The sequence below is a fragment of the Rhagoletis zephyria genome, unplaced genomic scaffold, assembly GCF_001687245.7.
Source record: "Rhagoletis zephyria isolate East Lansing unplaced genomic scaffold, Rhagoletis_zephyria_1.1 Rzeph_scaffold_00283, whole genome shotgun sequence".
Taxonomy (NCBI): domain Eukaryota; kingdom Metazoa; phylum Arthropoda; class Insecta; order Diptera; family Tephritidae; genus Rhagoletis; species Rhagoletis zephyria.
Genome location: NW_016157367.1, coordinates 133,430 through 157,035, shown reverse-complemented (window position 1 = coordinate 157,035; position 23,606 = coordinate 133,430). Strand labels below are relative to the sequence as shown.

The window sequence follows — 23,606 nt, the reverse complement described above, 5'->3', positions numbered from 1 at the left end:
TAGGAGTTGGGAGGAATCTCAGATTGCTGCCCACTGGCGTAAGTCAAAGGGAATGAGACAATCAAAGAAATTCATAACTCCTTCCAAGAGGAACTCAGAAAGACTCCGTGAACTCAGCCGGGAGGGTCTTAGGACTATTACAGGCTACCTGACAGGACACTGCAAGTTAAGGTACCATCTAAACAAAATGGGGCTTTCTGTAGAGACGGACTGCAGGTTCTGTGGGCTGGCGGAGGAAACCTCGGAGCACATTCTGTGTGACTGCCCGCGTATCATGAATAGCAGACTGATGCACCTTGGGGAACGATTGTCTTCTCCATCCAAGATTGGGAACACGGCACCCTCCAATGTGCTTAATTTCTTGAATAGCCTAAGGTTGGAGTGACCACAATCAGGGTTTAGCACAATAGATCTTTTAGGTCGCAGCGCGAGTATACCCGACGTACTAATAATAATAATAATATTAATTGACAGATCGATATATTTATCGATTTTTAGTCATATGAATTGAACTATAGATATATTTGCAGACTTGTTTATATATTTAACGATTTACCTATTTATTCAATTATCGATATATTTATCACTCGCATTACCACTGTAAGTAATTGTTAACTTCCTCCGTATCGATTTATATTTGTCATCGCTGCTTTAGTGACAATCGGCATTTAAACTGACGAAGAATGCCACAACTAATAAAATCAGCAGCTATCAAAAGCTGTCTTGAAGAAGAAAATATATTCACGTTATCTCCAGACAAGCTTTGAAGCTCCGCAATCAGGATGTTGCTCAATATATAGCAAATATATAAATTATGATGCATCAAGAAGGAAGCGATGACAGAAACAACAACAAAAAGAGCAAAAAGTATACGAGCAATAATGGAAAAGAACAAAGAACACAAGAACGAATGAAGCAAAAAAAAAGTATAGTAAGTATGTATCTATGTATGTACATAAAATATATGTATGTACATATTGACTTCACAAAGAAGAAGTTTGCAAAAAGTATATCAGAGCAAAATAAACACATAACATTTTTTAACAAAGCTTTGATATACATATATATTTATGACGAACGTACAAATCGGCGGACGAATTAATTGATTTAGATTTTTATTCAATTTACCTAGATTTTAGATAATTGGCTTGGTATATATGTATGTATGTATGTGTACAAGGCGTCGATATTCAGAAAAATTTATAAAAAATTCCATACATTAAAGCATTCATTTTGCTCAATTATTCTTTTGTTCTATAATAATTTAGCTTAGAAATAAGGGCGAGAAGAAAAAAGTTGCACACAATGATTTTTGGAGAATGGGCTAAGATAGATGTACCTACTATCTTTCTGTCTAAAACAAAGACCATTTCTTTAACACAATAAAAAAATGTTTAAAATTCAAAATCGTTTAAAGACCGGAGCATTAAAAAAGATTAAACAAATTCGAAACTTCAAAAAATATTTTAAAACTTAGAAAAAGTATTGAAAAAACTATGTTGTGAAAAAAATATGTTTAAAAAAAACTACGAGTTAAAAAAATCGGAAATTTAAGAAAATAGAAGTTTTGAAAAAATTATGTATTAGAAAGTTAGAAATTTGAAAAAATTCTTAGTTTGAAAATATTAAAAGTTTTGAAAAAATTGGAAGTTTTAAAAAAATGTAAATTAAAAAAAAATAGAAGTTTTGAGAAAATTAGAAGCTTTGAGACAATCAGAAGGTATGAAAAAATTAAGTGTAAAAAATTTAAGTTTTGAAAAAAATAGAAGAATATTCAGAATGTTTATTTCTTTATAGAAAAATAACAATAAAAATTAGCTTGAGAAACATTGTGAATTAAAAAAAATAAACACGCAAACACTTGAAAAAGTTTGCATAAATTAAAAACATTTCAAAACGTTAAACAAATTCTTACAAATTCAAAAATAATAAGAAATTAAAAAAAAATCAGATACTTAAAAAAATACAAACGGTTTCGAAAAAATAAAAATCATTTTGAAGAAAAAGAATCATGATAAAATTCTGATTATTTTGACAAAAAAAAACATAAATTTTGAAATAAAAAGAATGATTTTGAAAAACGAATAATTTTTAACTAGTAGGAATTTCAAAAAATAAAAGAATAATGAAACAAGAGAATAATTTTGAAAAAAAGAAGATAATTTTGAAAAAATTTGTATGTATAATTAATTTTTTTTTAATACGTATCATTTTGAAAACCAAGAATCAATAAGAAAAAATAATAATTTAAAATAAATATGAATAATTTAAATAGCAACAATTTTGAAAAATATTAACAATTTAAAAAAGGAACCTTTTGAAAAAAATAGTAACAACTTTGAAAAAATAAAAATAATTTTTAAAAATAGGAATTATTTTGAAAAAATAAGATTATGTAATTAAAAACAAAAAACAATTCTGAACGAAAATATTCAGAAAATTTTTAAAATGTAAGAATCATTTAAAAAAATAAGAAACAATTCTGAAATTCCAAAACTAAATTGAAAATGAAAAAATTTCACAAAAACTAAAAAAATGTGAAAAACTTTTGAAAAAATTAGCAAATATCACGAAAAAGTCAGAACATACTATACATTTTTAAATAAGTGTAATACCACCGGTCACAAACTTTCCAAAACTTATGCTATTGATTTTTCGAGTTATGAAATTCCTCCAGCAAATGAACGATATGTATGTAGGTATATTCGCTTGCTGTCACGTGAACAGTGATTTAGCAATGATAAATTTAATCTTGTTATCTTCTATTAATTATGTATGTGTACAAACATCAAATTTTAAATATAACTTATCGAACTCATTAGCACACTTGCTTGTTACTTACTTTTAGCTAATATTGAGACTTTCTGAGTTTAATTTGCATCTTCCTTTCGCATAAAATACAAATATTGACACTGAAAAGTACATCAAACACAAACGAAAGCAAGGGAGAGTGGATTTTTGAAGTAAAATAGACTAGATTTTTATGCAAAAGGGGGGGAAAAAAGCGAAAAGTAAATAATATTTTATTTTAAAACTGAATATCAGACATGCTTTAAGGCTTGGTCCGTAACAAAGGCGAATTCATTTCGGAAATGTTTGCATATTATCGCATTGTTTGGTTTTAAGTATTGCAGGTATATGTATATGTACATGTCTCGATAAGAATATTAAATTGATAATCATTTTTGCACGACTTATTCGCGTATTCCATTGTTGAGACACAGTTGCAGTTGTTTTTTCTTTCTTTCTTTGTGTAGAAATTTATTATTTCTGCAAAGCCAGCAGCGCTCGTTCGAATTGAGCAATAATGAATTTTTTGCTTAATCAAGCTAAATTGATTTTAATTATCGATTCTATTAGCACAGTATATAAGTATGTATATATATTGGAATATAAATGTGTAGGTATATATGTATGTTTTGACATATCGATGACTGTTGATTGATTTTAACAATATTCACCATCGCCAGAACATATGACTCTGCATCGTTTTTTTCTTCCAGAATAAAATGTTGCAATAATGGTTTGATATAAATACATACATATGTATAATATATTATGTATTTGGTTCGTATAAACGTATACTTAGTACATATCTGCCGACATATGCCATGTACATATTCGTACGCTACATATGTACATATATAAATAATCACGTGAAAACTTTACATAGCACAAAAAAAAAGATCCGCAAATCTGTGGAAATCAATAAATTTAACAGTAAAAACGGTTTCAAGCTTAACATTAGAAATACATACTCACTTAATAGGTAGCACAATACTTGCGTTAAAAAATTTGTTTCGCCATAATTACCTGGAAAGAAGAAGACGTTCAAATTAGTGTTAAATGAAGAAAATGTATTTAAAGATGCAAAAGGTAAAATTTTAGGATAGAAGAAATTATTTAGTTCGAAAGAATGGGATGACCTAGAGAGAGATATGTATTTTTGCTTATTGTGAAAGCTTAGAGTGAAATTTTAGTAGAATTCGAAGTTCGAAAAAGCAGCATGTATGTCATTACGAATAAAAAACAGCATTTCAAGCTGATATTATGGTTAGAAGAACCTTTCAAAGAAAGCTTTTGCAGCTTCAGACAGAAATTGTTAACGCTCGCTAATTTTCACTCGCAGTAAAAAAATTTCAGATTTTCAAATACCAGACGGTAGTGCAAAAATGCCCAATCCTGCAAAATAGGCACAGAAAAATAAATCGATAACAATTTAGATAAACATAGCAAACGATCTCAATAAATGTATGTATAGATGGGGTTGTTGCTTTTACATCAAAGTCCGTGGATTTTTGGATAGCTTTGCGCTAAGCCGAGCTTTCGAAAAACTCTTTAAGTTTCGCAGAAAAAAGCTCGATCTTTCACTGGAGATTCATTGAATGCAGTGGGAATTTAAAGTTCCATTTATTAATAGGTTACAATATTAAGACACTAATATACCCAACGATTCCCATATAAGGTGAATACACCAGCATTGCAAATCCCTGCTATGTATACCAGTAGCGACCATAGATGGAGAGCTTTAAAAAGCTTTGTCCTTGAGATCGTTAACGAAAATATAGTTCGCAGGTAGAGCCAATTAAGCTTTATGTATATTTAATATCGTCATCAATATAAAGCAACGACAATCGAACCGATTTTACCCCGTTGTAGACCATATAAAATCTGAAGAAAATTTTAATTAATTTTATCTGCCGGCTAGTTTTTACTAGTTAGTAGTACTATATATATCAGTCAGGACCAAAAAAAACCAATGCAGAAGCTTTCTAGAGCTTTGTTGTTATAAAGCGTTACGAACAGAGTGAGCTTTTACCAAGCACAAGCCGATAGGCAACCTACATAATAGTTCCATAAGCTTTGAGAGCTTATTAATTTAAGATTGGATGCTTTAGTTGATTTGTTGAATGATTTGGCTTTGAGTTTAAGAGCTTTCGCTTAAGTAGTGCAATAGCGTTATTTTCTATAGCTTATATAAGTAGCTAAACTAGAATTTAAAGAACTCAAAGTTAATTATATAAGCGATAAAAACGATAGACGCTTTTACATATATAAAAATATTTTTTATTCATCAAAAATAGTTTGTAGCAAAGCATTAAAATGAATTGTATTTTATTTAAATCTATTCACTCAGTCAATAAATTACGATAACTTTATGTGAAGCTACTACATTTGTATGTACTTTTGCTAACTTTATGGCTTTTTTTCATCTGAAGCGCTTATGTAAATGAAATTCCGGCTGAAGTAGTAACTTATTGGGGCAATTCACTCTAAAACCCAGGAATGCATTCGGCTGAGCATTTTAAACAAATATTCTAGTTCTACTTTCATATAAATACATACACACATATGCACATACAATAAAAATTGCTAAAGTCGTATGGCCTTGATTTGTCTTGTTGAAATTTGAGTGACAAAATCGTGCCTTCGCCTTCATTTCAAAAAACCAACCGTGAAGCGTCGAAGTAGAACAGCTAAAAATATACTGGCACCGTCTTATCGATATGAGCAGAAACTAATTTTGTAAATTTTTGGTTGAGAAGCGACAGTAAACAATGCCAATACCTAAGCGAATATATGTGTGTAGAACGAAGAATACAAAAATTACGATAACTAAAATTTTAGTTGATTAAATGTGAAAATTAATTTTAGAGCATTGAGTGGAAAAGAGTAAATAGCGAAATATTATGAAGATGTGGAAGCGCCATGCTGAGCTTAGAGAAACGGTGGAGGAAGTCGGCTAATTTTTGTAACAATCTTTAAATAAAGCGATTTTCTTTTTGGATAGGGTTGCCGTCAACAAAAAAAAAGCAAATGGACAAAGTGCATACCTGCATAAGTTAACTAAAATTATGCAATACGGGTATACAAAAAAAATAATTACTTTTAATCAGTAGTATTTCAAGCAAGGTTGCCACCTATATGAATAATATGAATAAGTTAGATGTATAAGCAGTCGAACATACTAACTTATTGGCACCAAACGAAATTTATTTTAGATTTCTTTAAATTTATTTTTCCCCCTTAATTTTTTTCTTTTTAATTGAAGTTTCTTTAAATTTCTAGATTTTATTGTCTGGAAAAGAAAAATATTTTTGAAATTTAATTTAACTTTTAGAAACTTATTTTATAATTCATTCAATTTGATTTATTTTCTTTTTTAATTTAATCTGCTTTTAATTCTTAGATTTTATTATTCTTAAAAAAAGTATATTTTTATTTAGTACACTTTTTATAAAACTTATTGCTAAGAGACAAACCGAATAACAAACATTTTTTAGAACACTATAATGTAAAAATACTTTTACTAGAAAAGTTTAAATCTGAGAAATACATTATTTTAGCAAAGTTGCCACCCATCTAGATAATGGAACTATATAAATTAAGTACATAGTTAAATGAGTATTAAACTTTGATAACAAATGGCAAGTTTTTCAGAATACTTTAATCTGAACATTTCTTTAAATAGGGTTGCCACATACAATTCTCAAAATTAAAAAAAATATATACATAAATAAAAATTTTTAAATTTCGTTTACAATTATGAATAAGTTTGGCCTTTTGGCAGTTTTCTAAATTTCTGATCAGGGTAACAATTTTAAATATTTTTTTATACTCTTTAGTTCCCGCAATCTATTTTAAAAAAATTTCTGAAACAAAAGATATTTTAAGCTGCTTTAAGTTTTAGAGAGTTGCCAATTTTTGTGAGTATAGGGTATTTCGGAGTTTCTTGATATTAACTGCCGTTTTCACCAGCAATTTAAGTAAAAAATGATTTAACCCTTCAGTCAGTTTTCATATTAAATTCAAAAAAAAAATAATAATGGCTTTTCACTTAAATTGCCTTCGTGAAACTGGCTACATATAATGCTATTAATATTTCACTCATAGGAGCAATTAAAAAATCGTAATAAACAAACGAGGGTATTTAATTGAAAAACGCGCAACAAATTGTTTAAATAATGCATTTAGTTGTCAGCGCCTTTGTTGTCAGCGTTACAGCGCCACTTACCGCTTACTGAATTCGCTTATAGATATATAGATTATTTGTATTTTTTTTTATTTTCGAAAGACTGTACCTTGGTTGAAGGTCGCAATCGTCGCTTGCCAAACGGCAATGGCCGATTAAACATACATATGTATTTTAAATGCAAATGTAAAACGATAACAGAGGGTAGAGAGCTGATAAAATTTGTAAAGACATATTGAGTTAAAAAGAACGATTAAAGCAAAGAGAACAGATTAAAGATAAGAAATAATATAATATCTTAGCTATTTTTTGAAAAAAAATATGTAAATGAAAAACACGAGAAAAATTACTACACACCGAGTTTGTGAGTACCAAGCTCGGTGTGAAGACCCCTATTATTTTGCGCAAGAATTTTGTGAAAAAAATATATCCACATCAATAAATCTACACAGATGAAGACTGTACAGCATAAAGCTTTTCTATTAAAAAAAGGGACCAAACTGGCTAGAAAAATTCGAAAATACCCGCTTTCATAAATTGACAAGCTGCTGCTGCATATCAATTCTCCTACGAATGCCACGCGTATGCAACACAGTACTATAATTGCATTTATATAATGCAATAAAAACAAAATATGATGCAATCTACAATGGAAATAGAATCAGCCAATGAGAATCGGCGCACGATCAGCGCCAAAGACGTCAGTCAGCAGCAATCGGCATACCGGATCAATGGGCACACTTGACTCGCTCAAGCAGTTGATTGTGTAAATTCTCAATCGAGTATGAATGGATTTTGTTAGTCGGTTTTCGCTTTGTTTTATTTTATTTTATTTTATTTTATTTTATTTTATTTTATTTTATTTTATTTTATTTTATTTTATTTTATTTTATTTTATTTTATTTTATTTTATTTTATTTTAATTTATTTTATTTTATTTTATTTTATTTTTTATTCTGTAAGAATAGCATACGCATGTACATAAGTATGTAAGTGTCATTGTGGTCAATTATCATAGCGGGTCATTGTTTACAGAGGAACACATTTATGTTTGTATGCGTATAAGTACATATGTATGTATGTCTGTATGTTGGTAGATCTGTGATAATCGCTTAGCTGTGAAGTCGCGATCACTCATCTAGAAATTGTCATTCGTGTCATAATTTTTTCTTAAATTTTACATCACTATGTTTTTATTAGTGTACTATTTAAGTAGTCTCGGTTTGGTGCTAATTCTGGGAAAATTCGTTTCGTGACAACTCTGCCAAAGCCATTATGATAATATCTTTAAATAAATTCAATGAAACTTGACGTTAGTCATCTTCCTTTGAACGATCGCTTTCAAATTCTATAGTCGCTTGCCCTCTATTGAGGTAAGCGAGCATTGCTTCCAAAAAAATACAGAAACTGAAATGGTACTTCCTTTGAGAAGACCTACAAAACTAGTCTCAGTCATCTGCCATACATTCAGAACCTATTTCTAAAATATTCGCTGTTTATACCGACGAAAATCTGGTACGTCGTTCCTTGAAACCCTCCGCTTTCATAACGGATCGAATGGACGTCGTCGTGTAACGGGGCTTGTAGCTCACTTCTTCTCTGTCTAAGAAGGAATTTCGGCACCATCTTTTCACAAAACAATTGGTTGTTTTGGAGATGCCAGCCTTATTCATAAGATGCCTGATAGTTCCAGCTATTCTTTGTCCTATAATTATCTTCGACCCAAAGAGTCCCTTCAAAGAACCGCAGCTCGACATTTAATCAGCCAGTTCGTTGATTTGAGAGAGTGTCCGGTACCTACATGAGGTCAAGCTTGTTCCACGTTCCAAGGGAATTCAGCCTCAACTTATGTGCATTTTTCGTTACTTTTTTAAGTGGTACGAGCGATTTGAAAGGGCTCAGCTGTCACTACGCAGCTTAATTTGGCGCTTGCGCTTTCCTTATCTCATCTGCTACATTACTAAAAGTTATCCAATACTGTCCGAAATGTTCCAACCTCTCATTTATGTATCTTCAGTTCGAAGTTACCGAAGAAGAAAGAATGTGCACCGCCCTGAGGGCGGGAGGATCCCAACCTTTGCCGTGGTACATAAGCCTCTCATCTCCATCGAGTAAGTAAAGCACTGGTGTGCCATATAAGAGATCCGAGGTTCGAATCTTAGGGCAGCGGAATTTTTTTTCTTTTTATTTAATTTAAATTTTATGTCTTCCTTTAATTTAATTTTCTTTTAATTTTCCGATTTTATTGTTTTAAAAAGAAAAATATATATTATTTTAACTTTTCTAAATTTCTAGAAACTTAGTTTGTTTTTTTATTTAATATTTTTTTTTCAATTTGATTTTCCTTTAATTTTCAGATTTTTGCGTTTCTTTTTTAATGTAATTTTTTTTTTTTAATTTTTGAAAACTTATTTTTTTGTTCCTTTTTTAATTAATTTTTTTTTAGTTTAATTTTCTTGAATTATTTTTAATTTCGATGTTTAAAAATGGCAAATATATTTAATTAAATTTTTGGGAACTTATTTAATTTTTTCTTTTCAATTTAATTTTTGTTCTTTTTTTAATTTAATTTTTTTTTAATTTTAAATTTTACTTATTTTTTCTCTAATCATTTATTTCCTTTTTTAATTGTTTTTTTTTTTAATTATTAGTCTTTATTGTTTTAAAAAGAAAAAAAATAATAATTTTTATTTAGTTAAACAAACGTACTGCTAAAATAAAAACAGAATAACGGTAAGACCTCCTCGTTATTAAGCAGATCTTTCAATTAGCCTTTCGAAAGAGGAAAAGGAGCTTAGAAGATAGTTGTCAGAATTGTAGTAAGTTGAAAAACATTAGTCAGAGTTGCCCTGTAGGGTTAAATTAAGTTGGCTGTTCTGCCAAGAAAAAACTGCGAAGTAGTTTGGCAAATCCGGAGGAATAACATAGGTCCTGTGGTTTTCCAATGCTTAGTCATATTTTTGCCTTAGCTACACCCTGCCGTCTAAGTGACTTTTACACCGTAAAAGTCCGCTAAAGAATGACTCACTTACAGCTCTAGCCTTTGTGACTTCTCGTTCGCACATTTTAGTCCAATTTTTTAACCAAACACGGAGTAGGCAGACGGCCGTAAACAATTAAACCGAAAAATAAAGTATTTGGTAAACTCATTAGCCAACAGAGTATTACTCATCGACCAAAAGGCCCTAAATGATTCAAAAAAAATTAAATAAAAAATAAAAAATTAATGCAAAAAACACAAACATCTTACACGGGAATCATCCATATAGCACCTAAAAATGTATACTTGTATAAGTATGAAGGTGAATTAGTTAGGAGTTTTCTAAAAAGGCAGCCTAATAAAAGCCTTATAAAGTATTTAATCTGGCGCAGCACAAACGAATACAAAAACGGAGTACAAAAGTAATTTTCGCAATAACCGCACAGAAACAACAGCGACTTACTTTTTCCCACTCAAGCAGTAAATCCCATAAAAAAGGTCACTTCCCCCCAGCAAAGGCTTACATACATACATATGTATGTATATATGTATATAAAATTTCACAGCTGCCTTAGCATGCCAGCAGCAGTGGGGCGTGACTGATAGGTCTACGATGTGGCTACTAAGCAAAACAAAAACAAAAAAAAAAAACAATCCAAAAAAGGGTAATAAAAAATGTATAATTTAAAGAAAAAAGATGCCTGTATATGTAACCAAATGACTCACTGGCATGCCATGTGGCGGGTGGGGGGCAGGAAGTAGGCGAGCAATTATTGAAATTGAGTTAAAAAATATGTAAATAAATGTATGCAGAGAAATGAAATTATTTCTGTTGTGAAATATGGGCACTGTATACTTTCGTAAATTGCGGTAAGTGTACGAGCGCTAACCTTGAATTTGTGAAAGCTTTTTGAAAAAAGCTATTTGGTTGTTAAGCTAGCTTGAAGCTTTACTGTTTTGCATTTATTTATTTATTACATTTATTTATTTTTAATATTTTTTTAATGAAGATTGGTTAAAAAGTAAACGTAGAGCTTTTAGCACAAAGCATGCTTAATCTAGTTTTAAGCATCATTGGGCATTGGAGAGTTATAAAAAAAACATGAAAGTTTGGATATATTTTAAGACTTCCGCCAAAACATTGCGCGGAAAATATCAAGATTTGCGTGAGCTCAACCGATTTTAAAATATCCTCCAAAATGTTATTATTTTGAATTCGTTGAAAAAAACTTTAAAAAAATGTTATATGTACAGGCCTTTTAAGCTTAAACTCTTCTATCATTTGAGGCTATTTTTTGACAAAATATTTTTTAAAACTAACTTTATTTATGAAAAAACTCGATTTTTAGAGTTATTTTCAAATCGTTCCAAGGTCATGTAAATTTAAATATTTGTATGAAATATTTTGATGGAGGTCTCAAAATATATGAGATTTTATACTTCCGGTGGAAAAACGGCGCCGATTTTTTTTTCTTGTATGGAGAATGACGCACCCTAATCTTACTGCCAGGAGCTAGAAAGTACCAAGTTAAACGGTAATTTGTTTTTTATCTTTACTACTCCTTTTTCTCACGAAACCGCAATCGAAAATAAAAACAAAGTTTCCTTCCTTATGTAGGAGAAAACTGCTCTATTATTTATACCCCCGAGTTTAACGCCCACTAGCAAAAATGTGCGTCCTTTATGTGCATGAAATATGTATGTATGTATGTATGTATATCCTTCGCCACGGAACCACACCACCGTATGACGCGCATCTAAAAATAACCAAATACTAAAGAGAAAGAAAACTAAAATTAATTCAATACACACCCACAAAAAAGGAGGTAAATAAATAAATAAGTGGAACACAAAAGCGGTTATAGGCAAGTAAGCGCAGGGAGGAGGAAGAAAATTCAATTGAAAATGTATACTCGTAACTAAGTAAGATGGCTAAAAATAGCCAATCCTCAGACCAAAGCAGAATGTAATCAGTGCAACAGACACCTACATACATACTTTCATACATATGCATACTAAATATATATGCACATATACATGAGGGTGTACGTATGAACGTAAATTATCTGCTTATGCCTCAACGGGAAGGGGGATATAAAATGATTTTATATATTTTGCAAAAATTTAATTTAGCAAAAGGTGTGAATGTGGGAGCAACTGCCAATGATATTAAACAAAACAAGGCACGTATACAATTAGTAATGTTCTAAATATATATTTATAAGAATTAAAAGTGAAAATAATAGAAGAGCAAACAAAAAACTACTTCAGAGAAAATATGTTTTTGAGTTGGCGAAATCTTATGTGGCAATTATGGCCACTGTCTTTCAACTCATCACAGTCTTTCGAAACTACATAGGAGAACTACATAGTATCTTCAAAGCTCTTTTCTGTCTTACGAAAGACTAATCAAAAGATCTGTTAAAGAGAAGGTCCAGCGTTATTTTGCTGGTCTTTAAGCAATAAATAAAAATAAATATAAAATTAAATGAAATTTAAAAATAAATATATTTTTTTTAATTAATGAAAACTGAAAATGAAACAAAAAAAAATACAAAATTAAATTAAAGAAGAAACCATTTTAAAAATAATTTACTGGAAATTAAATGACATTAAAAAAACTATTTTTCTCATTCGAACAATAAAATCTACAAATTAAATTGAAGAAAAAAAAAAATTTCATTAAACTGAAACAAAAAATAAAAAAACGCCAAAAAATTATAGGAAATTAAAAAAAAAATATTTTTTTTAAACAATTAAATCTAAAAATTAGAAGCAAATTAAATTAAGAAAAGATAAAACGAATTTCTGAAAATTAAATGAAGTCGAAGAAATATTTTTCTTTTTGAAATAATAAAATCTAAAAATTAGAAGAAAATTTAATCGAAAAAAACATATCTTATAAAAAAAAGACAAACAAAATTAAAGGAATCAAAAAAATTTATATAATTTTCTTTTAATTTCTAGTTGTTATTGTTTTACAAAGAAATATATACATATTTTTTAGTCGAAATGGCAGCTATAATTTCTACGCCTTAAATTTGTTACTTCTTCCATTGTTCCTAAAAAAACAAATTCGTGGCTCAGTAATAGCCCCTTTCCACCAAGAGCTTGACTGCAGTAAAGAGTTCAAGTAAGAGCAAATAACGTTAACATTGTGTGATCAGTAAAATTTATTTCTTACTTTTTGTTTTTTTTTTTTTTTTCGTTACCGATTGTCTCTACTTCATATGAACCTTTTAGGCGTAAAATGCAGTTAAGGCTTGATGGAAATGAACTACATATGTATAACACTATTGAAATTTTTTTCTAATTTTATTTAATTTTTAGAAAACTTATTGCATAAAGACATACCGAATAACGCTGAGACGCTCCTCGTTAGCGAATCTTTCAATTATTATTTCGAAAGATAGAAAAGAGCTTTCAAGATAGTTCGCAATACACTGCAGAAAATAACGATAGAATTCGTATTGGAAATAAAAATTGATTGTTTGCGCTTATATTCTTATTGAATTATTTTCGCCTACGCTATATTGAGTTCACGGTAAGAAATATACAGGGATGTATGTATATTAAAGTAATTTTGTACAGTTTTTGGGACTTGTTTACATTTATTTTTTACAATGTATTGAGCCTTAACCGGTTTTCTTTTTAAGTTTTGCATCGTCAGTTTAACCTTGTAGAGAAAAGAAATATTCTGAAATAATTTTTCAGGAAAAGTCCAATAACTCATTTAATTTAGCGAACAAGTGCTATAATAATTACATACATGTGTACATATGTAGGTACATATGCATGTAGTATGTATAAACATACCAAGTCGGACCGTGCCGAAAGTGGTTCATGAAAAATTTGAAGTACATACATTTAATTTCTGTATGAAAATTTATTCAATATCTGCGTGGAAAAGTAATCACATACTTATTTTACAATAAGTAAATTTTGAAAGCAACCAAGTCCAGTCCGACTGGGTACGTATTTACACCTATGTATGTACATATTTACGTATGTAATATTGTTTTGTTTATATTTTACCTTTTCTGCCACACCGCACGATCGAACAAAAAGGTCTGTCTTCGCGTGGTTTTAAGGCCTGCCGGCCTTTTCCTTAATCGCCTTTCGCTTTGTCTTCTCTTACGCAATCTTCTCTTCAGCCACCAACGACAGCATGAAAGTTCTGGACGCTCGAAATGAAGTCACGCAAAAATGCGTGCAAAACTGAAGTGAACCACAAGAAACTTTTTATCCTCTTATGGTACAATGCTGCTGTCTTGCTGATTGAAGAATTTGATGAGAAATTCCACAAAAAAAAAGTTGAAATTAATGCGGTTTCTCTGCTGGTCTTTAGATTTTTTTTCAATGAAGTTTAATATTTGGATTTTTTTTTGGTAGTTTTTCAAGCACTTCCTAGAATTTTAAATTATTATTATTTTTTTCTTAATACACTCCTGCCCCTTGTCTACAAGTTTAAACTTTTTTCTAGTTTATTTAGAATTTTTCTGAACAAAATCGTAAGCGCTTTTTATTCAAATTTGTTTACTTAAATTTTTTTACACTTTTTAAAATTAAGGTTTCGATTTCTTTCCCATTCTCAGCTAAAAAAACCACAAAATAAAACAAATTTGTGTTTTCTATTTAATTTATGCGTTTTTCATCTAAATGCCAGTCCAACTATTTACTAAAAGTGTGTCACGCATGTTGAACTCATTTTTTTATTTCTTAAAATTTTTAGCATTTTCTTTTAGGTAGTTTAATTTTTGTTTTACTCTTTTTTAGTTTAGCACCTATTGTGTTTGCCTTTGTTATACTACGCACAGACATACAAAGACATATAAAAGATTGGAAAAAAACATAACATAGAGGTACATATCTAAATACATACAGTCAGCGTCAAAAATATGCGCACCATGAGATGTTGACAATTTTATTTATTTTTATTTTCGATACCAAATTTTTTTATATTTTTTTTTATAAAAAAAATAGTTCATTCAACAGCAAAACACACAAGAAAAAATTTTCTAAATTTAATAAAAAAAAAACTCCAGAAAATGCAGGAAATTTTAATCGAAATTTCCAATTTTTCTAGCGTGTTGAAACTTGCTTTTATCCTAAAAAAAGGGCTATAAAACTGCATACTTAAATTTTTTTTCTAAAATTTCTTAATGAAAAGTTTGAAATTTTTGGAGGATTTTGGTAAAATTTGTTAAATTTTTGTACAAAGTTTGAAATGTGTATGGAATAAACAAAAGAAATATAGCCATAACTGGCCAAAATATAAAGCTTCTTTCTTAAATTTCCATTACTGTACCCACATATGTATATTTTTATAAAAAAATAAAAAATAAAAAAAATTTGGTACGGAAAAATAACTAAATAAGTCCAAACGTTACGGTATGCATATTTTTGACGCTGACTGTACCTACATATGTCCGTATGTGCATACACGTTAGTATTCAAAATTTGGTTCACTTTTTTCCAAATCGAGAGAGCGAATGCTTCTTATAAATAAAAATCAAATTAATGCATTTCTATATATATAGTATACATATATGTGTGTATGTATGTACATATGTAAGAGTATGTATGCTACATTCGTATAATTTATTCGATTACTCGTTTGTGTTAATTGTACAACATTGAAAAAAAAACCCAACTTATAAAAAAAATTTATGGCTTATCAAAATTTGTACATTCGATTAGCATTTTACTGCTGCGCTTGCTCATCTATTTCGTTGGCGGGCATTAGTGTGTATGTGTGTACTTAATTCATATATGTTCATATATTTTTTTAAGCTAGCTTAATCGCTGCTTTACGATTTTCAATTTATGCACACGCATACAGACACAACGTTTTTTTTTTTTTTTTTTTTTTTACATTTTTTGTTATTAAATTAGCGCCCGTTTATGATATTAGCAGCTGGCTTCTTGAGCTGGATTTGTGACTTTATGGATGATGCTGCCTCTTAATTCATACCTACAACCACTTTTTCATTTCAGACTTTCTTCTTCTTGATATTTTTAACAGTGCTTTAATGTATTGAAAGGTGCGTTTGTACTAAATACAGTACTTTCAATAAGAAAGCAATCGGATTTTTTTGCTTCAAATAATTTGAATATCAAATAGGCCTTCCAAATAGGATCAAATACGAGTTGATCTTTTCGTCTGGCGAACTAGTTCAGTAAAGGCAGTAAGTTGTTGCAGCGATCTGTGAAACATCGAAGAAAGAGTCGTGCTTCTCAAAACAAGAACTGGGCAAATTGTTCATGCTTACGTATAATTAGGATGGCCACTTCATGACCACGATGTACTGCCGCGGACTTTTGCTATTCCGATGTTTGGACGGTTAGTACGGTGTGGCCTCAAATAAATGACTCCTGACTGGCAAGCAAAATCATCAGATTACAGACTCTGGAAGCCCCTAAGAAAAACATTCGTGAAGAAGTCCAGAACTTATCACCAGGGGTGTTGAAAAAAGCATTGGAAATACTATAAAACGTATCCAAATGGTAATGTATGGCGGTGGTTACTTAACCGATATCATCTTCGAAACAAAATACCAATAAAACCATTTTCTCCCTATTGATTCAAAAGATATAGCCATAAAAAGTGTTTTTTTTGCTACTTTTTTCAGATTGCTTTAATTAGTCCATAGCTTAAGCCGACTGCTTTTTTGTCGTCTGATGGATTCTTCCTCAAGTCGATGAGTTGAGTAGAACTGAGTGAAAAAAAAAAATCCCGTAAAAGTAAACAAAACTTTTTCAAATTTTAATTAAACTCGCTTGCCCAATGACAGAACGAATGAAATTAAAAATTAAATCCAGCTACTGAAGGCTTGAGTTTTTTTACTTTTTCGGAATTTTTCACTCATTTCCACCCACCTTTTTTTGTCTTTGGAAAAACTGCATCCAAATTCGCTTATCTTTTTTAAGGGCGTTTGTGCTATTTTTTTGACATTTCAAGAGCTTTTCCATCAAAAACTAGACGTCCTAGAAAAACTTTTAAATGATCTTAGATCACGATCAATTCCTTTATCGAGTCAAGCTCGTCCATAGCTTGTTGAACCTGTTATTTTTCCTTAATTAGATGTTTTTATTTTTTTTAACATCCTATATATTTATTTTTATTTTTATTTTTTATATATTTTTTTATTTTTTATACATTTTCAATTTTTTTTATATATATATTTTTTTACATGTAATATTTTCTTACTTTTTTCAATTGCCAATATTTCATATTTTTAACTTGTTTGTTTTATCTATTTTTTTATGTTAATATTTTTAGTTTTTCGTTTATTTTTAATTTTCTTCGTTTATATTTTTTACTTATTAAATTTTATACTAATTTGATTTATTTACTATTGCCTTATGTTATTTTTAATTTATTTTTATACATTTTATTTATCTCTATACTATTTTATTTGTTTTTTTTTCATTTCTTTTTTTTATATATCTCCTATTTCATATTATACTTTTCTTCTTTTTTATATGTATACATATATTTCTCCTTTTTGTAATCTTCATATTTTTTAACACTTAATTAAGTTTTAAAATTTTCGCTTGATTTTTTTATTTTTGTTTTTCTTTGGTTTTACTTTTTATTAATAAGTGTTTTTTAAATTTTTTATTTCATTTGCATTTATTCAGTCATTTTTCATTAGTACAATAAGTCTTTACATCCTTTATAGTACAATTGCCATCAATTACACATTAAGAAGGAAGTAACATTAATATGCATTACCAAACACAAAAAAAATAAAGATTTATTAGAGTTAAGCTAAACTTGATACAGTTAAGTTTCCAGACCGGATAGACTTACTAAAAATGAGCTTGTCATGCAAATAAGTATCTCTATATTTTTTTAATTTTAATTCTTTAGTTTTAGTTTTTATTTATTTTCTATTATTTATGTATATTTTTATTTTTGTATCATAATTATTTTAAATTTTTTTCCATTTAAATTTTTGTTTAACTTTTGTTGATTAAATCTACTTTTTATTTCTTTATTTTTCATTTAACTGTTTTACTATTTTTAATTTTAAACTAATATTTCATTAATACGCGTTTCGTATTTATTTAATTTGTTTCATTGTTCTAACAATTTCTGTATTTGATCATTATTTATTATATGTTGTTTGATAGTTCTTCTTATTATACTCTCCACTCATTTATATGTATGTATATTCATTCCTTACTTTTTAATTATTTGATTCAATTAAATTTTTCATAAATAAACTTATTCATTCGACTACTCTCTCTTCCCATAAAATTGCTCTTTGTGAATTCATTTGCTTCACAATTGTTACGATCAACATCTTTTGTTTACATAAAAATTATACTCGTAATGTGCGAAACAACAAACAGTATGAAACATGTGTTCACATTCAGCTGCCGATGACGTCATTGCCGGCCAGCGATGCGAATGCCACATTTCAAAAGCTAGTTCATTCTTTGAATTTAAAATTGATCTTAAATACTTTTAGGCACTTTTTTATTTTCTTACACAGCATCAGCGCTTCGGTTTCCGTTTTGTTTTTCGTTATATATTTACTTATAAGATTTACATGCTAAGACAATAATTTAATTTAATTTAAATATAATTTATTTTATTATTAGTTTTTTTATTTTATGTTTTTAAATTTTTTAAATTTTTTTTATTGGTTATAGAGTTTATAAGTTTCCTCTTTTATTCATTTTTGTTCATTTTTCACTTTTGTAATTAAATTTTTTTCAAAATTTATTTTTAATTATTCCATCATTTAAATTTTTTTATTTTATATGATTTTATTTTTTCCCGAATTTCGCATTTGGCCTTTTATTTTGGTGTTTTATTTATAAAAAAAAAAAAAAGTGAAAAGCTCTTTTTGTTAAAATTTGCTTCGTTAGCACTTTTAAAGCTCACGCGGCCTCGCACTCACAAGCCAGCCAGCCAAGCTGCCTGACTGAATGAATAAATGAATGAATGGGAGAATGACTGCCTAATTGACTGATATTGAAATGTCTGGATGTCTTGCCCCGTGAGCCGCCTACACGACCCACAAACAGTCGATCGAGCTCGAATAAGTACATACTTTTAGAATGTAGGCATTTACACATACAAATGTACCTACATCCATATGTACATATATATGCACGTGTGTAGATATTTTGCTATTGTTGTGAAATTATTTCAATTCACGTTGCTCTTAAGGCACCCCTACATTTAGCTTTCGCCTCGCTTCGACAGCTGACTATGGAGCTGTACACGTATGTAGTCAAAATTTTGGCGACGCTAACGCCCAGTACAAAGCCGAAAAAAGGCCTACCCACAATATTTTGCGTGCGTCGACGGTCAGCTGTTCCAAATAATTATATTTATTTGAAATATTTTTCCCTTATTAATCGAATGCGGGCGAGAAATATCGGTTTTAATGTATTCATTCATCTGCCGTTTGTATGTTAATTTAGTGGCCAAAGCATTCGCTCGCCCTGCTGTCAAAACGAGGCGAAAGCGAACGCAACGCGAAAGTTCTTTGTATGTATGTACATTAGAGTGGTCCAAAATCAATAAAGTCGGAATTTTAATGCCGCCACCCCCTAGGAATGTTCTGAATCGAACAAATCAAAATATATTTAGGGAGTGCTCACAGCGCTCAAAATTTTCCTCGTATTTTATATGGGGAGACCTCCAACAATAAATCCAATTGTTTATTTAACCATTTTTTAATATTTAAGATTTTTTATTGGTCCCCCACATTGTATTTTCTGGGGGTTTTTGGAGGACGTATAAAATATAGATACCATAAAAAAAATGGTTAAAGAAACAATTCGGTATTATTACTGGGAATTTCCTGAAGGTAGGCAAAGTTTTCCGATCGAAAAATATTGATTTTCAAGAATTATACACTATTTCTACGAAAAGTTGTTATTTCGCCATATATAGAACAATCCTAGCGGATCGTGGTATTAAAAATCCGACCTTATTTTTTCACATACATTTTTGAACCACTTTAATGTACACATGTACATATGTATGTACGTAGATGAGCCTTTATTGCTCGACTCATTTGTTCTTTGTATACATGTATGTATACTATATGTAGTCATGTGTATGCACATTAGGGTGCATCACTCCCTTTATAAAAAAAAAATCGGTATTGCTTTTCTATCGGAATTATAAAATTTACTTTATTTGAAGATTTCCTCTAAAATATTTCGGAAAAATGTTAAGATTTAGGTTAAGTGAACCGATTTGAAAATATATGCATACCTCACTTGTTTAGATAATAAAGTTAGCTTTTAAATTTTTTTTCCTAAAAAATCACCTCATGTGATAGAAAAGCTTAAGCTTAAAAGGTTTGCATGAAAATTTTTAAACATTTTATCAACGAAATCAAAATAATACAAGTCTTGGACGTATTTTCAAACCAGCCTAGTTCACGTAAATCTTAATATTTTTTCCGAAATATTTTGGCGAAAGTTTAAAAATATAATACATTTTGTAATTCCGTTGGAAAACTCAAATTTTTTTTTGGTGAGGCACCCTAATGCTCACACACACATGTATGTGTATGTACGTGCGTGTGTTTATGATTTTATTTTCATACTTTTTTTTGTTGTTTTTGTTGCTTTTATAATCAGTAGCCACATTTACATATTTATGCGAAGATTGCTATGCTTTGAAGTTGTTATTGTTGTTATAACTCATGTTTTGGATCTTTTGTTTTTATTTTATACTATTTCACAAGTTATTATTATTCCTTTTGTAGTAACACAACTTGCTTTTGTAGGTACATATATTTTATTACCAATTATACACGTTTTGAATTTTGTTTTTTTATAAGCTTATTTATTCAGTCCAAATTTTTTTAAACACTGTTTTGCACTAACTTTTCACGCACACTAGCAATGTTCACCTACATACAGCTGTTTTCGTCTGCTTCTAAATGTAGTTGTTATCGTTGTTTTGTCACGACCTTTTTTTTTTTTTGGTTTTTTATTTAACAAATTTTGCACTTATTAAACCTGTCTTTGCATGTATGTACACGTGTATGTACAGTATGTATATGTACATATATTTGAATAAAGATTGAAATTTTCGCTTTCTGCTATACAATCTGTCTGCAAAAATGCACTGAAAATCAATCAACACTTTTTTATTTGTGTGTTTTTTTTTTTTGTTTGTTGAAATCACACGAAATTACATTTATTGCCGTTGATTTTGCACTGTACGTTTGCTATTTGTTACTGTTTTTGTTTGTTAACCTTTTATTGGTAACTTTATTGCTAAACACAAGTTGCTTTATGTATACTATGTAGATGGATAAGATTTTTCTTTTGAATTAAATTTTAAGATTTTACGCGCGCGCATTTTCAACGCGTTCAACTTCGACAAACGTTCTTGACCGATTGATAATAGACTTTGGTCGCTCCACTCCAACTGCCCAAAGTTTGCTCTTGCAGCCAACAGCGGCAACAGCTCCTACACTCTCGCTCTTTCACACTCTTCTTAATATTTATTTGCTCTCATTCTTCTGGTGCTCTGGGCACATTATCAAGCAGTTTGTTTTGTTTGTTTGTACTTGACGTTTTTCGACTGGCTGATTGCAAATGATACAGTCAGTGCCCAAAAAAATAGGGGCATTTTCTATTTTGGATTTTCCTAAAAGGGCGATGGCCAGTGTAGGAAGGGGCGTGACACCCCCTTTTTGCAGAGGACAAGAACCGCCATTCACAAAAAATTCAACCTCGGACCGCCTAGGCCTCTATGGGTCGCTAGGGAGCCCTTAGAAAAATGGCTAAAAGTCACAATTTTCACTTGCGTCCACAGCATACTTGCATAGAATTCCTTAGGGATTATAGCCCTTACCAAGAGGAATTCTCCTTTCTGTGTTGCCGAAGATGGTTGCATTTTTGTGAATGGCGGTTCATGCCCCCCTCTAGGAGGTGCTCGTCCTCTCCCCCTTAGCCGCCAGTCTCTTTAACCTTCGCCTATATAGTAAGGCCAGCCCATTTTGCAATCGGTGTTAGGTGACCACCCACATCCTAAATCTGGAAACCCCACCCTCCGGAGGCTTATAGTTTTTATGTAATTTATTATTAACTCCTTTCTGCGTGGGAGGCTTTCGGCCGCCCTTAAAAAAAATAACCCTCATCACCGGCTACGCCATTCACAATATTTTTGCGTCCAACTCTAAAGATAAAGTTTTCATTTAACTGGAAGAGTACACTGGAACTAGGGTGGGTACCAAGCAGCAACTTGCGTATCGTTATATAGCGGGCACTATGTGTGACCCACTGACAGTACCTCCTTTTGTATGGCAGTGACTTCAGCTAGAAAGATGCTGCAATAGTCGGGTAGGCGAAATGATTTTTTCAGCCCCCGCTGAGCTTAGAAAACCCCCCCTCCTACTCAGCTCTTTAGTTTAGAGCCATAGGTGTAGAGGTGGAGTGATGCCTTTTCATAAGAAAATAAACTCTATACCTCTTTGTTAGTCTTGATACACAGTAATCCGTACACGGAAGGCCGATTATATGTAAGATCGCGGTGTGGCCGTCTTGAATGTATCTCCAGTCGCCAGGTGCCAATGACAGCGGGCTGAAGTGTGGGATTTTGTACCAGGTCAGTTTTGTACGTGTTAACGTCTAGATCTTTCTAATTGGTCTATCTGTCGTTTAGTCTTAGTTTTTCCTAAATGATAACACACATATGTAATATATGGAACCACCGCAAGGGAGTCAGTATACGCAATGACCTTAGAACCCTAGAGATGCCATAAGTTTGTTTGCAACCGATTCTCTGCAGAGGGGTTCAATCAGTCTGGAAAGATTGGGGTAAGTGTAGGATGTTCTTCCCGCCTTGGAGATAAAAACAACCCCTGAAATTTGTATAGATAAACAAAAGTAAATAGGAAAAAACTTGTTAAAACATCGAGACCCTAATCATTTGGCCGCCACTGTATGTATGAATAGTGTGGGGCGCAAACGTTCAACTCGCTGGAAGCGAAATTCTATGTGCATTCCCTAACTCCTCGGAAGTTGTATGTTTTTGCCAGAACATACCATAAAGCGTTTCGTTACTCGGTTTTCTGCCAAATTAGAGAGTAAATGAAGTTCTCTCTTTGCTGAAGAATTTTTACTGGTAAAATCGGATAAAGTGTACCAAAACCATCCAGCTGTTCTCTGCGGTGAAAGCAAATTGAAAGTAGAGTAAACGAAAAGAAAAACATATCTGCATTTTCATATTTTTTAAAAATGTTGTAACGATGAAATAGCAAGTTTTGTGAGTGTTTTTGTTTATTTGAGAACATATTTTCGCATAATTTTGCAAATCATCAAATACTAATAAAAAACTATGTAAACAAAAGTTGACGTTTAGGTTGTATTTGACAGAATTACCAGTTTTTGCACGAAAAGCATTCTCGTACTTTTTGGTGTCGCTCTCTTTCTCTGAGAGCAATTTTGCTGTTTGACAGTTTTACCAGTTTTTTTTTTTAGAAAAGTTGAGGAACTAAACTGCTATTTGTACATACATACGTGTGTATACAAATTCTGAAAGCTTATCAACGCTCATTTTACTCTTTTGCTTTCAGAATTTATGTACGTCTGCTTTGTGTGCTTTTCGCGCCCTTCTTTACTACCCATTTCGCACAAATGGCGCTGGCACACTAGCACATT

At 30.6% G+C, this 23,606-nt stretch overlaps 1 protein-coding gene across 5 annotated transcripts in view; it reads right to left on the bottom strand.

Moving 5' to 3' along the window:
• The window catches only part of REPTOR (repressed by TOR), a 53,604-nt gene extending 32,250 nt beyond the window's left edge, over positions 1 to 21,354 (bottom strand). The window contains exons 1-2 of one of the 5 annotated variants that reach the window (XM_017610121.1): positions 20,846 to 21,354; positions 13,989 to 14,360 (exon numbers count right to left, since the gene is read on the bottom strand). The gene's annotated coding sequence lies outside the window, so the exon portion shown is untranslated. Of the gene's footprint in view, positions 1 to 3,762; positions 3,814 to 13,480; positions 13,559 to 13,988; positions 14,361 to 20,845 lie in introns of those variants that run through there. The other 4 variants (XM_017610122.1, XM_017610123.1, XM_017610125.1 and 1 more) reach the window with 4 other exon arrangements.
• Positions 21,355 to 23,606: the final 2,252 nt, after the last annotated feature.